The sequence below is a fragment of the Chenopodium album genome, chromosome 6 (genome assembly GCF_948465745.1).
Source record: "Chenopodium album chromosome 6, dcCheAlbu1.1, whole genome shotgun sequence".
NCBI lineage: Eukaryota > Viridiplantae > Streptophyta > Magnoliopsida > Caryophyllales > Amaranthaceae > Chenopodium > Chenopodium album.
In genome coordinates this window covers 52,291,445-52,305,476 of record NC_137839.1, presented here as the reverse complement: position 1 = coordinate 52,305,476, position 14,032 = coordinate 52,291,445, and the positions used below count along the sequence as shown (strand labels likewise).

At 32.4% G+C, this 14,032-nt stretch overlaps 1 long non-coding RNA gene and 1 pseudogene across 2 annotated transcripts in view; both read right to left on the bottom strand.

The window, feature by feature from the left end:
• The window catches only part of LOC145634892 (putative inositol transporter 2), a 37,099-nt pseudogene extending 23,569 nt beyond the window's left edge, over positions 1-13,530 (bottom strand). The window contains exons 1-2 of the transcript XR_014113675.1: positions 13,334-13,530; positions 10,705-10,775 (exon numbers count right to left, since the gene is read on the bottom strand). The product of XR_014113675.1 is annotated as a putative inositol transporter 2 (transcript). The remainder of the gene's footprint in view (positions 1-10,704; positions 10,776-13,333) is intronic.
• On the bottom strand, positions 701-3,168 carry LOC145634891 (uncharacterized). Its single transcript, XR_014113674.1, has 5 exons — positions 3,084-3,168; positions 2,218-2,548; positions 1,785-1,898; positions 1,647-1,677; positions 701-1,141 (listed from the first exon to the last, which is right to left on the bottom strand). It is a non-coding gene; the product is annotated as an uncharacterized LOC145634891 (long non-coding RNA).
• Positions 13,531-14,032: the final 502 nt, after the last annotated feature.

Genomic DNA, 14,032 nt, shown 5'->3' with positions numbered 1-14,032 from the left:
ACTCTATCTCTCTCCTAGCCCTTTTCTTTATTTCCCAAAACTCTCCTTCTCCTTGCTCTTTTTTAGTGGATTCATAGCTTTAAACTCTCTCTCTCTCTGTCATGTAAATCCAAAAAAGTATTTAAGTTAAATAATTTCCTAGCTACAATAATTGAAAATAAATTTCTGGGATATAGAGGAGATACTAACCACGTTCACCAATATTGGAAAGACTCCAAATTTTACAAATGTAAGGTTTGCAAATTTGAGAATATCTAAGTTTAAAAAAATTATCCTTGCAAAATACTTTGATGGTTTTACAAATTTTAGTCAACATCTGCTTTTTAATGTCAAATCCTCTTCTCTATATGTAGAAGAATTGTACAATATTTATGACTTGTCAAAATTTAAAAAGTTTTATTTATATATTCCACAATTACATTAAAGATGATTTCTTGTATATCTTCCTTCTATAAGGATGGTTTCCTCCGTCTTTGTCTAGAATCTCCCCTTTTAATATTCCTCTAATCTCTGTATGTAAATATTGTTGATCTTACAGCAACCACGGTTTAATTAACAATAGAAATTGTAATAACACTAATTCATTTAATAATATGCAAAACAATAATTATCGAAATGTTGGGCGTGTATATATTCTAATAATGCAGAGTACATATATGCGCTAAGTATAGATGAAATGTTGAAAACTAAGAATCTCATGATATATTGATATCTGTACATACAATGATACAAGTAATCTAATGAACAAAATTGAGTGAAAAAAAAAATAAAAAAATGAAGAGTACCTAGAAGATGAAAACCCAAAGAAATAAAAAGGACAAAAAAAGTATCAGTAAACCAATGAAACAAAGAGTTCTAAGTTTGTGAGCAGAAAGTGATGAAAAATTGAGCTTGTACATGTAATCCAAAGCTGAGGAGCATGGTCGTGACCTTTGAATGGGGCTTATCTTTGGCTCTTTGCTGACTGTTGCCTCTCAACTCCAATTGTGTTCAGTTGATAAGTTGTAGTTCCTCAAGTGATGTTAGTGGCATCATCATCTTCCTTTATGGCTGACCATTGATAAGCAAAATATTTGTGGACGATTTGAAGATGATAAAAACAAAGGCTGTAAATACTTTGATTATCAGATCATCATTTCTACTGCATTCAAACACAAATAACAGCATATATAAGCAAACTTCAAAAGTCAAATGGAGTAAAATTAGACACTAATAACAACTGCAGTTCATTGCAAACAGGTTGTTAACACTAACATCATCATATGTATAACAACAGGTAACACACTATAAGCCTATTATGATGATATTTCAATGCAAAATAGGCCCTCAAACTCAACAAGAACACCCCGTAAGTTGATGAAAATGCACAAAGTGACTGCACAACACAAGGTGCTTTCCTCATACTTCACATCAGTTCTCTAATTTCAAAGGGAGACAAACTCATTTATCAAAGACGTACACAAACAACACAATTCCAAAAACGGGTAGCAAACTCTCAACCCCTACAATCTAAAATAAGTATTTCTTCAATAAATTATAGGAATGATCACAAAAGTAACCCAAAAAAAAACATCAATCAATACATATAATGATAAAATAAGAGCAAATATATCAAAAACCGCTCTGATAAATAGAGAAACACATACGAATTTGTAAAATGGTGAAAGGCGAGAAATTCTGCAAAATAAGAGACAGAACAAAATTAATTACTTAAGTAATACTCAGAAGCAATATATAATGATCTATTGAAGTAATAATAAACAAAAAGAACAATATTTCTGCACCTGAGGGACTGTCTTCCTTTGCTTTCGGTCCTGCAGCAATAACATTCTCGACAGGTAGAGGGGCAAAGGATGACCAATATTCGAGTTTAGCTTCTGTGATGTCTGGATAGATACCTTAGAAATGTATAGAGCCATATATCAACTTTCATTATTTGCATTATAAGGGAAAAAAAATTAAAAACATTAATCTATGAACCGTAGACCGAAAAGATCTTAATTCGGACTCGGACTCCTGGAGCTAATCAAGTGCACAAATTTCCTCATCCCTAGCAGACTATTCAAAATAAACTGTCATTTTATCTATTAAGAAGCATGAAAAGAAAATCTAGCATCTGAAAGATCGGTAGCCAGAGAAGTAAAATTGGACACCTCTGCCTCTATCCTAAGTGCCAACTATCATAGTTAACTAATTGAAAAATAATTGATCACCCACCCTCTAATACGGATGATAAATAGGAGCTTTGGCTCTGGCTCGACGTAGAATCCACCCTTCAATTTACTCTCCCTTGTGAGACAGATCAATTCCCTCTCCCGATTAACAATAAACAAGTTTAATCAGAAACTTAATTAAATAACCATACACCAAGAATAGACGCCACAAATAACATACTCAGACCTGGCTTGTGTATTCCTTAGCGTACTGCTCAGCCCTCTTAAAGATCAGCTTCCTGATTTCAACTCCTTCTTCTTCTGAACATCCCGATCCTCCTTGGCCAAAGCCCATTCTTCCTTCCTCTTCTGCTTTTTCAAAACCGACTCCAGTACTACAACTTAAACATTCAAACTATCAGTTTCTTCATCTAACATCTAAGAAAATTGAGTTGGTCCATGGTTTAAGGCACCAAGGTAGGTCAAACATGAAACTTGTTATTCTGTCTCTGCATACACTTATAAAGTATTAAGGTGATTTTTTTTATACCTAAAACCTTCTTAAGATAATTTTCACTATAAAACATCACGTCTTAATCTAGAAAGCTTTATAGGGTATCATAACCTTTATTCTTATATTAGATTGTTGAAGTATCAACTCCAAGAGGCCAAGATCAAAGGCCTCGACTAATCTTACAATTTCCATTCCAATATTAAAGAAAATCAGTTAAAATCCAAACAAATATTGAAGAGAAAAAGGAGAATTTCGGTGGAAAAATGATAGACATAACAAAAAAAGCACCAATACCAGCAAAGTTCAATCCCCATGCCCCACCCCACCCCGACACTCAGACTGATCTAGTTACCTATGAAAGGAAAAAAATACAACCATCATATATGACACACCACTCCATGTACATATGCAATTACCTCAGCATTAGAACCATAACCCCTCATAACAAGCCAGCCTTCGAATGAGCTTTATCACTTATATTGACCTTTAGAACCTCTATCTGCATTTTGGCACAAATTAACAAAAGAAGTAATATGAAAACAAATTTTAAATGTCAAAGAACTCAATATCAATACTAATTTCTCCGTACCTATTTAAAGAACTTGATAAATTTTGTAGTTCAAATGATCAGCTATGCAAAAAAGGCACAATAAGGATTTGGTTTGCATTTTTATAAAGGTTAAGGACTTGAAGTAAAGTTTCATATCAAGCCATCAAGGATCTTTTTTTGGAGACCAGTTTATTAGCTGTTTAGTCAGCTTATGGTAAAAACAACAAATTTTAGGCAAAACAAAGCCAATGAGAAAAAGCCATTCCAGTCTTTCACCCAATTGAAAAATCATTAACCATAATCTAATACTAATTAATCAAGTTAGTAAGATAATTGCCAAAACCAATCAAGTACCTAAAGCCATGTCAGAGTAATAAAACAAAAAAGTACCTAAAGCCATATAAGCCAAATTGAACGTCAAAATAATTAGTCAGAATCTTCTAGGACATGCAATTGGTACGCAAGGATCTAGGGGAGCTATGGTATTGGAGAAAAAGTTCATTGAGCAGCAAGTATCACTTCTTAAAACGCAATAATTCTGAAGGAGAGCAAAAAATCCAACTCACTCCTATTCAAGGAAATAAAAAATACTGAAGACTAAATTATAGAATTGAGAAGCAAAAGAATACAACTTGTCCCAAATGTTGCATATAAAAGACCACATAAAGTAGCACTGCAAGGTCCATATGCCTCTGCTTTAATGTTGACCTAGCCCTGCTTTTCAGCATGCTGAAACACTACTAGAAAACAGCCCATTTCCGACAGAAATATTCTGTCGAAAACACCCTGAATTCCGTCGGAAAAGGGGTTTCCGACGGAATTCCATCGGAAGTGGTTGTCGGAAACACCGTGGTAGGAAAAACCACCTCTTCCGACCGAAATTCCGTCGGAAACACTCTTCCGACGGAATTTCCGACGGAATTTTCCGTCGTAAGGCAATTTCCGGCACCGGCAAATTCCGTCAGAAATTTCCGACAGAATTTACATTTCGGTCGGAATTTTTCGACGGGAATTCCGTCGGATAATATTTTCGGGAAATTAAAAAAATACGCCGTGCCACCACTGGCACGACGTATCACCACCTCCAACCACCCAAAAACCCCCTGTCAACCCCAACCAAACCAACTTCAAAACCACATCACCACCACCAACCACATCAGATCACCACCACTGCCACCATACAACCACCAAACCTTACCCAGAAACCACTAAACCTAACCCAGAAACCACCAAACCCTAACCAAACCTAACCCAGACCCAAACCGGCACCCACCACCACCTCCTAGACCACGACCCACCCAGATCTGAACCCACCGAAACACCCTAACCCAAATCTGGACCCACTAAACTGAAAACAACTCCGAAAACCAAAAAAAAAAAAAAAAAAAAAAAAACTCAGAAACAAAATCGAAAATTTAAAACATACCTTAAATTGAAAACGAATTTCACCATGGAAACGGTTTAACAAGGCCAAATTCGCCCACAAAAAGTCTAGATCTAGGCTTTTAATGGTCGAATTTGGCCTTAAAAAACCTTTAAAATATGAAGAAAAAAAAATTCAAAGGAGAGACGGTGTGTGGTAAAATCGTCGGCGTGGAAGCTCCGGTGGGTGGTATTCTTGATGTTTGTGGCGGTTGTTGGTGTGAGATAGAAAGAGGGAAAAAAGGAGGAAAGGGGAACGAAGAGAGAAGAAAACAGAAGAGAGAAGAGGAGGAAGAAGGAGGAACAGTGAGAATGAGGGGAAAGAATAAGGGGCGGAGAAGAAGAGAGGATGAGGGAGAAGGAGAACAAGAAGAATGAGGGGAGGAGAGAGAAAGAGAGGAAAGAGAAATGAAGGGTAAGGGCGGCTGCTAGCTGTTTAATTAGGGTTTAGAATTTTTTTTTTAATTTTTAAAATTTAAATTCCGTCGGAAATTTTTCGACGGGCTTAATTCCGTCGGAAATCACTTAATTTCCGACGGATTAATCTGTAGGAAATTTCCTACGGAATAAAATCCGTCGAAAATTAAATATTTTCCAACGGAATTTAAGTCTGTCGGAAATTTCTGACGGATTTTCGACGGAAATTACAAATCCGTCGGAAATTTCCTACAGACTTAAATTCCGTCGAAAATTTTGTATTTTCCGACGGATTTTCATGTCCGTCGGAACTGTTCCGTCGGAATTCGACATTTTTCTTGTAGTGAAACTTGCAAAAGCTTGAAAACTTAAAATCAAATTCCAGAATCTCAAAAAGCCTTTCAAATAAGATAATATAGATGGTGAATTGTCTTTGCATGACATTAGTAACTCCTTGAACTCTCATGCTTTTAATGACTCTAGGTCATCCGGAATAATTCCCAATTGACCTGTGTTCAAGCAGTTGACATGTTTATCAATTATCACTATATATTTATGTGTTCCTTCCATCCTACCATGGCATGCATTATAAATCCTTGTTGTGCCTGAAAAAATAAATAACACCCAAACTGCCTCATATATTAAATCTAACCATTGGTTAATACACAAGTGCAACAAATGGTACAAAATTACTAACTGCTAGAGTGAATTAGAAAAACCAAGCAAAAAATCTTTTGTAACCCAGGAGATACTATGAAAACTAAAATCTGGCAGTGGGACAGTAGGATCGGAACTCATAAGATATGAAATTATAAGCTACTGACGGCAGGCTTACATGAAATAAGTAATAGACTCAAGCTTTCGCTGAATTACAAAATTCCCTTAGTCCGACACACCAAACTTCTAAGGTCTAAATTAGTAAGAGTGGAGTAGATACCTCTTTTCCATCAATCCAGAGTTCTGTCTAACCTCCAAATTCAGGTCTTCTAGCTTGGAACAGGGTTCAAAAGCCTTTCCTTCTTCGCAGGAAAGGAAGCTAAATCAGTCAACATTCAAATAAAAGGAAAAATTTAATCAAAGAGCTGAACATTCAAACAATTAGAACACGATAGTGAAAGAAGAGAGAATCAAACCTGGAGATCAGAGAATCATCAAATAACCTCTGAAGCTTTTTCAATGGAGAGGAAAGTCCAGGAGTTTCAGTGGAGGGTTATTGGAGAAAGCTTAGAAGAGAAAGGAGAGAGAGAATTGTACCTAGAGATCAACAATTTAACTACAAATCAGACAATTCAACCCAAAAGAACGATAACTCACTCAAATTCAACCCAAAAAACGAAAACCAAAAACCAAGAACAAATCGATCAAATAAACCCCAAAATAATCGAAAATCAATCGAACAAATAAAGACAACAAATCAAAAGCAAATCAATCAAATAAACCCCAAAATAATCGGAAACCAATCGAACAAATAAAGCCAAAAAATCGAAAATAAATCGATAAAATAAACCCCAATAAAAACGAAGCGATTTCGCATAAATCGAGAAAGAGAAACGAGATCGAACCTGATGAATATGACGATCCGAAAAGTGTCTTCCACAACCTCAAACTCGAAGAATTCGAAGCACCATCATCGGTGGTCTTGAGTTGCTGAAGTTTTCTCTCTCCTTGTTTCACCTAAGAAATGCTCTGACCCTTTCCTTTTGAGATGAAAACAGAGAGGGAAGTCGGTGAGAAGCAAGAGCAATTACAGCTGTGATACATAATGCAATTGGCTAAGAAAGGGCAATTTCGGCAGTTCCTTAAAATTAAGGGCAGCTATGTCATAACACCAAAAAATACTATTCATAAGGAATAGTAGCAAATTTTGCACTTTTATAATGGTTAAGGATTTTCCATTCATCCTTAACAACTACTATTCCTTTTACAATGATCTTCCCACTTTAACTGTTCATGTGATTTAATGTAATACTTTGACTTTAAATATTATATATTAGTGAAATACATATATGTAATAATTGAATGTTAACAAATTAGTCATTCAAGCGAATCAAACAAGAACTAACACGACTATGATTAGTATTTCCACCGATGTTTAATTATACCATCCAAGTATCCAACTATTTCTTTTCCAATCAACTAAGTTTAATTATATGAATATTGAGTCATTTAATTTCTTTTACTCTGTATTCTAATTTTATTTCACATTATTTATATATGTTGAAACATCTTAAAGAATTTATAGTAATATACTTCGTATTAAAAAGCATTCTTAAGAACCCTCAAAATGCCACGTCATGCCACCCACTCAACTAATCATTACTGTCACATGCATGGTATTTATTTATTATTGCATGTCATACACTTATAATAATCCTAAACTTATAATAAAAAAATAAAATAAATTCTCCAGGAGATCTGCACCGCCAACCTCTAATTCTAAACCGAGTGTGTTACCGCCAATCTATGTGATATTTAATTTTATTTTTTTTAACACAAAATATTAATATGTAGCGAATTATATTATGAATATTTCAAATTTAATTACAGGAATATTGAGTCATAAATTAAAACGTACGTTAATGATCAACCCTATATAACGACCCAAGCATCGCTCGGGTTTCACATACTAGTTAACTATTAATCATTGCGGACTCGAGCCACCCAACACCTTTAAATGACATGCACCCATAGATAGTTACATGCACTTCACATGTACGTGAGTTGGGTGTTCATTTTAAACATCACGCCTACAATCATGCTTTACATGCAGACAAGGACATTATCTTTAGTGGTCATATATTAACCGTATTAAGGGTCTGTTTTGTTCACCTTATTTCCACTTATTTCAGGTTTAATAAGTTCAGATAAGTTCAGTTAAGTTCAGATAAGGGTTAATAAATTCAGATAAGTTCAAGGTTAATAAGTTCTAAATTAACGTTCTCCTCACCTTATTTCCTCTTATTATATTTATATAGAGTTATTACTAATCAAGATTGCTTTTCGCTTTTTTTTTTTTTTGTAAAATTTTATGTGTTTTATTATCATGATTTCATATAAGAATAAAGTAACATTTGCATAAAAAATAAAAATAAAGTAACGTTATACTCATAAGTTATGGTAAGACTAGATAAATTTTGCTTATATAAAAGTTAAGCAAATCAACAAGTTTATTATTTTTGTGAAAAAAACAAAGGGAAATTAATGAGAATGAAAGTCAGATCAACAACAAATTAAAACCAAAGAAGAATTTTTACTATTTCTAAACTATAAAATAGTAGTGTTGTTATCAAATAATGTCTTATAAGTGTTAATAAGGTTTAATAAGGTCAAATAAGTGAAAATAAGTGTTAATAAGGTGTAATAAGTTTAGATAAGTTCAGATAAGGGTTGATAAGTTCAGATAAGTTCAGATAAGTAAAAATCAGGTGAATAGAACACACCCTTAATTGTCATACAGTAAGGGATCTATAGTTTTAGACTTTTAGTTCCCCTAAATAATAAAGATATAAATAAAACAAAAATGGTGATAGATACAAATTAAATCAATCTCTTAACAACCAAAATTTATTGATTGGAACTTGACATGGTATCAAATACTTCAAAGAATTTCAAAGTCAAATTTTATCTAGCTCTTCTTGTGATATACGGAGAAATTATTAAGCACGCACTTGGTGTAGAAAGTCTCATACTACATTCACACTTCGACACCAAATAAATCTCCATATCAGGTTGCGTTGTAGAAGTTATAAAACTAATCTTTACACTTAATCTTCATTTTAAGCTTTAAGTCAGGGCTTGTTTGGCGTTGTTTTTTATTTTCAATTTTTTGTTTTTTTCAAGACGAAAAACCAAAAACATAAAACAAGAAAAACGTGTTTTCACTTTTCAGTTGTCATTTTTTAAAATTATCATAATATTAATAAGTTTGATGACTATTTTTTAATTTATTTTATAACATATATAATATGATTTTGAAAAACAAAAAACCAAAAAAATAGAAAATACAACGATGCCAAACGAACCCCAAGTTGCTAGGTTTTTTTTTTTTTTTTTTTTTTTTTTTTTTTTTACAAAGTAGATGTTAAGTTAAACAATGTAAGCTACTCATTAAATAAGAATAAAAAAAACAATTATAAGCTATTCATTATGTAAGAATAAAAAAGGAATTCTATGTGATATACTTACTTCCATTTTTTACTTGACACGTATTCTTTATTAGGAAGTTTTTTTTTATTATTACGGAGTATTTTTTTTTATTTGACACATTTCCTTTTTGAGTAAATTTTACCTTACATTTACTAGCTACCCCACTTGCTTTATTATTCTCTTTCACGCTCTTTCGTCTTCTTAATATGTGTACCTAAAGGGTGTCAATCGGGTTTTCGGTTCAGTTTTGGGTTCGGTTTATCAGTTTTCGGTTTGTAACGGGTCGGTTTTTAACGGGTTGGAATTATTAACGGGTCAGTTCGGGTCGGTTTTAAATAATTTCGGGTCGGGTCGGTTTGGTTTATTTCTATTACAGTTTCTTTTCGGGTCGGATTTTAATCAGGTCGGGTTATAATTGGTTCGGGTCATAATCGGTTCGGGTGAAATTCGGTCTGTTTAAAATTGGGGTTTGTCAGTTTAAAGCGGGTTTTGGGCTAACACATATCGGGTCCTAATGGGGTCAGGTTGTAATCGGTTCGGGCTGTTATCGGTTCGAGTTGAACTTAGTCGGTTTGACAACTAGTTTTGCCAGTTTTAAACGGGTTTCGTTAACATATATCTTCTTGTATATCCTCAATATTCTTTAATTAGTTATTCCAGTAGATCATATGGAGTATTAATTAGTTGTTTAACTTTATGTCCCTTTTTTATATAATGATTTTAAGGATCAAATAATAATAACAAATCTAGAGTTAGCTTTTTGATTTAGATTTTTGATTTTTTTTATACAATATAGTGTTCCATAAGCCATTACTCGTTAGGGGACGATAATATTGTAGCATAAGAGTTTCAATGACATCAAAATTCCAAACCTTTTCAATATAAATACTTTATAATTCAAATTAAACCCTTTTGTTTAACTATTGATAAAATGTACCCAAAAAAAAAAAGAAAAATAAAATTCTACGGTCATAATAGGTTACGGACTTACGGATTATAACCGGTTACGGGTTGTAAACGGTTTGATCATAACTTATTACGGGTTATAAACGGTTCAATCCTAACCAGTTAGAGGTTGTAAACTATTTGGGTTTATTGGGTTTTTGTCGGGTTTAAACGGTTTCGGTTTACAATGGGTCGGGTTGCTATCGGGTTCAAAAGTACACGGTTCGGGTTATTCTCGATTTCGGGTTGTATCAGTTCGGCTTGATATCGGGTACGGTTCATTAACGATTCTCAAACATTCGGATCGGTTCAGTTTCAGGTTTTAAAAAATTGGGTCGGGTTGGTTTATGATTTTAAAATAACAGGTTCTTAGCGGTTCGGTTCCTTTTCGGAACAGTTCAAAACAGTTCGGATTCACCAGTTCGGGTCGGTTTTTGACAACTCTTCAGGGGAAGTAATTGTTAATTTGTTAGGAAACAAGTGTCACAAAAATTAACGAAACGAAACATAGAAATAGAAATTGTCTCTTAATAAGGAACCCTTATTAATTAATTTACCTGCAAAACAGTATCCCTGTCCACGGACTTGAAATCATCCCTGATGTAAAGAAGGGCCCCTGATATAACTCCTGTGAATTGAAGCTAAGTCATTCAATTTCAATTATAATTCCAAAATAATAGTTAGAGAAATAATAATCGTGACATCATAGAATAAAGTAGGCAGCCTCTAAGATAGTTACATTTCCTTTTAAATTCTCGAGTTTTGTAATTCAACTAATTAAAAATGCTTTTCTCTTTTGACACCTAACTTTAATGTTGTTTTGAATCATTATCTCTTTGTCTTATAAAGGGTTAAGATGCTAAATGTAATTTTAAATTATTGAAGAAATCTACACTAAATGAATATTTTTAGAGCAATAGTTTAAAATATGACAACCTTATTATTTGAATGATTAACAATATGATCGGTTTAAATTTTCACAATAAGATGAACACAATTATATTATTATAAGATGAACATAAAATAAGATGAACACAATTATTCTTCTAATATCTACAGTGAAATATAATTTTTGAAAATTTTTAATCTAACATAAAATATATATTTTTTAAGAAACTACAAAATAATAGTAAAAACTACATAATGAAACTAAATATTTGATAAATAGAAAGAAGTTGATAATATTATTTTATATCAAAAATATGTCAATATTGAACTACATAATCATTAAAATGTTGTGGTGGGTATTCAATTTTCAAACACATTTCTTACTAACATAGAGTTTCTCTAGTTCTTAATAATTAATACATACTGTATAACAGTAAGTTGATTTTTAAAACAGTCATTAAAAGTAGTCAACTTGTTACAAGCATCAAGCATGTATATTAAGAAACAATTATAATGTAAGTGTCATTAATATTTTACATGGCCATTTTAACTGTCCTTGGAAGCTTCACCTCCTAATGTCATATATTAAGACAATTTTGGAATCTTTCCAGGCTTTCAAGTCTCAACATAATTTTAGAGAAGGAAATCAGGCTGCAGAATATGTTGCTTCTCTTGGTTACTCTACTCCGACTCATCAAAATATCGACCCTTTTATGGATAGCAAGTTTTCTTATTTTTTACTCCATGATAAATTAGGTCACGGACTTGTGAGAAGACAGTCCTAATTCTCCCCATGTACTTTATTTATTTGTTTTTTTTTTAAAAAATGTATTGTGAGACAATTGAAGTATATCATATGTTACCCTCGATTTTAATTGTTAAAACACCAACTCAACCAAAAGTTCAAAGTGATGGTTTAACCTTGAGATTGGTTTATATAGTCAATTATACCCCCTTATACACGAGAGTTCATTGGGCTAGAAATGTAGATATAGCATGGACCTCACCATACCCTATGCTTATTAATATATTCCATCTTGAAAGAAGGAGCGGGATGGATGAGGTACGAACTCATGACCTTTAGTCAATTAGTCACATTAACTTTACCGGTCTATATACTTTATCATTTATCTTGCATCTTTTCTTAAATAGGTAACATGTATTGCATGTGAAATCCTAAAAACACTTATGCAAATCATGAAGCTTGAGACTAATATTACATTTTAAAGTCTTTCCATGTTAATTAACTATATCTAAATGATGTACTTTTTCACTAAACATAAATATAGTTAAGCTGGGTCAATTATTGTTATAATAATTGTGGTACAAGTTACTTTTCACTATGTAATGCATATAAGATAATTTTAATTTTGATTTGAAAATTTTACTAACTATAATTTTGTGGTTCAGAAAATAATTCTTTTTTTTTTTTACTTATAAAATGATTGAAAATTCTACGGTAGTCATTCTTAAAATGAATAACAATATATTTAATTTTCAAAAATTAATTTTTAGAAGAATTTCGAAAATTCAGAAAAATAATTTCCAAAAAAATATTTTAATGATAAAATATGATTTGATAATTTTTTCACATTATAATATATTTTTTTGAACAATTTCACATTATGTTATTGTATAGTCTTTAAATACTTACGATGTAAATATAAAATTTGAAATTTATGATCCAACATAAAATAAATTGTATTCGAGAAACTATATATAAAAGAATAAAAAAAATTATATAAATAAAACTAAAAATTTAATTAAAAAAAAAAGTGTTGATAGTGCTATTTTATACCAAATATTACGTAATGGAGTATAATTTATTATTTGGAGAAAAATATGTCAATTACGAACTATATAATCATAAATATTTTATGATAGTCATATTTCAAATGACCACTATAAAATTTTTGGTAAACGGATAAAAGAACCTAGTATTATTACATGCATAAGAAGTACAAAAGTTCAGGCATTTTGGCATGGAATGAGCCTTCGTGGAGCAAAGACAAGCGAGCTTTATTTAATTTACTATTGACCGTTTTTTGCACACTGCAAGACACAACCAATATAACGCCCCATGTCATACCGTGTGTCCGCATTTTGCCTTATTTGGCTTATTCATATGAAATACACTTTACTATTGTTTCTAGCACCATCTTTAGCTTTGAGACACACCTTCACAAGAAGTTTGATTAGAATAGTAGATATAATTTCTAAACTCAAATTAATAATCATAATAAACAATTTGTTAACCAATACAGCATAGAGTACAGCATAATTTGCTAATATATATACCTGTATCATAGCCAAAGAGGAGGCCGCCGATACCAGCTGAGAAAGCTAAACGAAGAACATAAGGATTTTCCCACGCTAAGGCAATACACTGCCTGAAAGCCGATGCATCTGGTTTTGGTATACCCCCTTCCATTTTTCTCTTCGTTTAGAAATTATTTTACTTATGAAAATGATATATTTTGGTCACAAGCTAGGTATAAGAAGAAGGGGAAAACATATGTTATGTAAGAGTTTCTATCAAATTTGTCGTTTGCTTCCTTAGTTGTGGGAATACATGTGTTGTAATCTTGTAAGAATTTAAGTGATGACAATAATAATACTTCAGAAAACTTCTATTTCCTTTGCTTTATCTTTTTAACTGTATAATGAGTTATGACCACAAGTTTATGGTAGTGGATGTTAGGCTCAACACTTGCGAATCTGATACGCACCTAATGAATCAACCTTGGCTAATGATGAGATAAATAATACCTCCGTTAACGATTATCTGCAATTTTAGGTATTATTTTTGAGGTATAAAAAATTCCAAAGTTGCAGATGATTATTAATGGGGTAGTAGTAAAAATTAGACTAAGCTAATATAATAAAGGACGAAGAATAATTGGATATTTGGGACAACGAACTCTGGCAGGTGTGTAGACACTAAGACACCTAATGGCGTCTTCCCGACACAAACTCGGTAATTAATTACCTTTTACT